This window comes from Medicago sativa, chromosome 7 (genome assembly GCF_051527215.1).
Source record: "Medicago sativa cultivar Bolivia chromosome 7, Bolivia_mono, whole genome shotgun sequence".
Lineage (NCBI taxonomy): Eukaryota > Viridiplantae > Streptophyta > Magnoliopsida > Fabales > Fabaceae > Medicago > Medicago sativa.
Genome location: NC_140755.1, coordinates 69947348 through 69951954, shown reverse-complemented (window position 1 = coordinate 69951954; position 4607 = coordinate 69947348).

The window sequence follows — 4607 nt, the reverse complement described above, 5'->3', positions numbered from 1 at the left end:
TAAAAAAATGAGTAAAATAAAATATGAGGATGGGGTTTTGTGTGGGACCATAAAGGTAACCCTACAATGTCACTATATATACAGTGTCAATCATTGAACAATAAAGTCATTATCTTTATCTGTTTTTCTGTCGCCGCACAAATTTCAAGAAAGAAAAAGCAATGGCCTCCTCCTCTGCCCCCCAACCACCAAACACACCTGAAATAATCCTGAGATGAAGAGCGCAATATTGTCAAAAAAATTTTACAAATAAACTCTGATTCCATTATGGTTCCTCGATCTGAAGCCGCTTATGCAACATTACACGAGCTTCTCAGTTATTCTGGGAAATCGTTCGGAGCTTTGGTTGATTCGAACGATGCCGAATGTATGTTTAAGCTCGTGAAGAAACTCATCACCGAACATCAGGCTAGTGGTGAGTGGTTGAGTTCGGTTGACAACAAACTTGCCACAGCTTTAACACCTGGTATTTCTGAGGAGACAAATCTTCAAATACAGGAAAATAGTCTTATATCTAAGACTGCTAGGCTCAAATCTCATAAAGAAAGCATAAAGCTTAACATCAAGAGGAAAAAGGAACAACTTGCGATTATTCGTCAGAAGAACACTCGTTACGAGGTGGAGAGAGCTGCTGAGGAATCAACCGTCTTGATCCCTCCGTTTATCGTCGCCGCCGAATCTAGTTTCAACACCTTTTTTGGTTCACCTTATCCAGATTCAGCCTCGAAACTGCTCCCGGCGGACTTTACTTTTGGAACATTGGTTCCTCGTCTCCCTGATCCCGCCTACTCAATTGGAGTTCGCCTCCCTTCTCCCGCTCAAACCGCTGGTGCTTCAGTCAAATCTCCTCCTCTTCAGATTTCTCTTTCTCCTGCTACTGATCATCTTGCTACTGATCATGTTCCAGCCCCACCAGAATTCATTTTATCATTGGAAACCCCACTTCATCGCCGTAAGTCACAGATCTCAGGTACTGCTTCTACTGGGTCCAAAAAGTCTGACGGGTCCGTAGCTGGTGTTCGCGGTGCTCAACCAATAGGTACTCGTGAGTTCGGTTTTGTTGGATCTCAAATCTCAGGAAGGGGTTCTGGTTCTAAACAACCTCAAAGTTCTAAACAACCTAAAAGCTCAGGCGGTTCTGGTTCTAAACAACCTAAAAGCTTAGTGGGTTCTGGTTGTAAACAACCTAAAATCTCAGGGGTTATGGTTCTAAACAATCTCTCTCAAAGTCTCAAAAGTCTGGTTCTAAAACTTCTCAAGTTACTCGCCCTCGAACCCACTCATCTGCCTCCCTCTTAGACTTTATAGAGGTATGCAAGATTCTTACTTTGATTTATCTGAACAAAAGAGAGATCTTACAAGGATACAAACTATAAAACAATTTCCTAAACATTCCATCATACAAATAAAACGGAAAAAAACTAGAAACAACTTCCAGAACATGCTCATAATTACCTTTACACATCTAAAAAATGGATCCTCATGTCCATTTTTTACGATCATATGCTACAAGATATTCAATATCAATTTCAATTCACAAACGATACTTATCAAATGTTTTCTAAAACAAATCGAAAAGATTATTTCACATTATTGTTTTTCCTGTTCTAAAGAATTAACAAGGTGCTTAAAATTTATTAAAACAAAGAAATCTCGATAAATTATGTCATGAATAACATGCGATTGAACTGAAATGATGTCAACTTTAACGATATATTTGCATATAATACAACATTATATGTGATAAGAATAATGGGGATCATAAACTAAAGTCTATTAAATTATGCACAAATGAAAATATTGGCAAATAGGAGTAAATCGAAGTAAAATTAAACTTGTTTTGTAAAAGGAATTTTTTTGGACTAGTAGTCTGCACTTTTGAAGATGTGAAGGTAATTAGAATTAAATGAGTTTTTGCTCTAAAAGATAATTACAATTATAAAATACATGTAAACACACAAAGTGGTTAATTATTTATTTTAAAATATTATTATTATAATTATTATATCAATTGATTTATTCTTTGAGTGAGTCATACAAGTTTTTATTTTCCAAATTAAAGGTCACATACGGTTGCTGCAAAGCATGACTAGGTAGGTATTACTCTTAGGGGGTGTTTGTTTCAAGTTTAAGAATGACATTCTCGGAAATACATGGTTAGGGAATGATTATACCCATGTTTGTTATGTGGTTGAAAAAAAAAATATTCCTAGATATAAAGGTTTCTGGGAATGAAGTAACTTCTCATAACTTCCCTTATTCCCATGACATGTAAGAAAGTGGGAATGTGAATTTCCATACATTTTTTTTTTAAAATGGTAACTTTCAGTTTTCCTAGGAATGTCAATTTATTTTCCAAACACCCTTTTTAACAAATACATAGGAATCATATTTTCATATTTTCATTCCCGGCTAAGTTATTCCTGTGAAAAATTTGTGTTTCTTCGAAACAAACGTCCCCCTGTTATTCCCTAATTCTCGGTTTCAATGTTCCATTTAAATAGGAACTTACATTACGTGTATATGGAGGATATATAGTCGGTTGGGAAGAGAAAAAATATAAATAGGTTACTGAAGTATAATGGATTCTTTCATCACTTATTTCATTTAGTCGCTAATTACAAGTAACAATTAAGTTCTCTTGAGCATCTAAAAGTGGTTCATGAGACCTTCCTAAATCACATGCGGTGCTAGCAAAATGTGGATGTTGAATCCTGGAGAATACTAGCTGTGAGGCGAACTGCAACAGATAACTTTTCTGTGGCGGCAAAATACTCTTAAGCTCGGTGCTTTTTGCACACCTCAGTTAAATTCGATAAGTTCCTCTATTCTATACTTTATTTTATTATGAGTTAATTTATTTGTGCTATTATTTCTTTTGTTTTTTAGTTCACAATAATTCTATGTCTTATTTTTTCTACAATCTTAAGAGTATTTTCTTGACATGGAATTATTGCTATTATTATAAGTGAAACCGCAAAAAATTAATTTTTTGGCTCTTGATATTTGTTGAAATGAAACTATGTGTTCATTTGATAAATCATGTTGTGGTGGAAATTTTTTTGTAAGTTTTAAACTCTTATTTCCTTAAAATTATCCATAAGGGGGTTAGGTACACATTCTAACCTTATACCTTACAAATCATAATTTTGTGTGTTGAACCATGAGAGTGTATTAAAATTGTGAGTGTATTAAATTTTCTATGAGTTTATTGGTCATTGGGTGTAAGTCCATTAAATTTGTTAGTTATTGATTTATTTTAATGAATTATATTTATTTGATACTTATGTCAATTCTATTTGCCATGAATTTGTAAGTTTGTTCCTAGTGTATTTGTGGAACAATAGAAATGTGATTTGCTTTGAAAACTATGTGTTGAACACCATTGGTGTTGATATACTGATCCAAGATAGTTCTATATTGTTGTAGAGTATTTATTTTTGTGCCAATGTTAGCACATATTTCTTGAATAAGCTTTGCAAAACTGAAAATTTTGTTAGTATAAATTTTTGTGATATGCTACTGCAATTTGTGTGAAATTTTCTTAATTATATTAATGTGGCCTCATATGATATATTTATGATTGGAAGAATTTAGTGATATGTGTATATACGGATTTTGTGATACCAAGTTGATTTGTGTATGCATGAGAATATATATATATATATATATATATATATATATATATATATATATATATATATATATATTTGAGTTTGATTGTGAAATAAATGTGTACTCCTTCCGGTCTTTATTATAAGAAAATTTTCAAAAAAATATTTGGTCATATTTATGATAAAATGTCACAATTTTTTAGGTGTAGTTATTATTTAATATACTTTTTCATCCTTCATTTAATTTAATAGTTCTCTTTTTAATGTTAGTGTGTATTTAATGTTTCACAATTTTTAAAAATATTTAAAAAGTTAAATTAATTAATGCTTATATTGGTTTTGATTCTTAGGGATTATTATATTATGGATAAAAAGTATTTTGGTAACTTCTTTTAATTTTTTAACCAAACCCTAACATTTACATTTACATCATGTGACATCAACCGTAGGTAAGTAATAACTCTGATAATTGTAAATAGCGGCCGCTTTATCTTCCTCCTCCGTTACTGGATATGTCGACTCAACTTTTGATCACGTTCTCCATATTGGTACAAAAGGTTATTATCAATATCTGAATTTAATTGTTGATGCACTCACATTTGCTAAAATTGCAGCAGATGCTAATGATGTACACTTCAAATGTTATTGCTACAACACAAAACTTGCTGCCTCTTTAAGGGCTAAGAAAAAATACAAGACAATGGGATTGAGAATAGATGTAATGTGTGTTGATGCAGGTTTGTTTTTGAAATGTGTTTACTTTTTTTTGTCTTTTCTAAATTATATTATTATAGATGTTTGTAGGCTACAACTTAATGTAGACAGCGTGTAACAACAACTACTTTAAATTATTCTAGTTTTCTCTAATAGACATTGTCAATATTTTAACTAGAATAGTCTTGAAATATGTATCAATTTCAACACAATGCACATCCTTGTTTGTCTTGTCTGTTAAAATGTGTTAGTTTAGTGGTGTGTTTTGTGTGTTTTAAA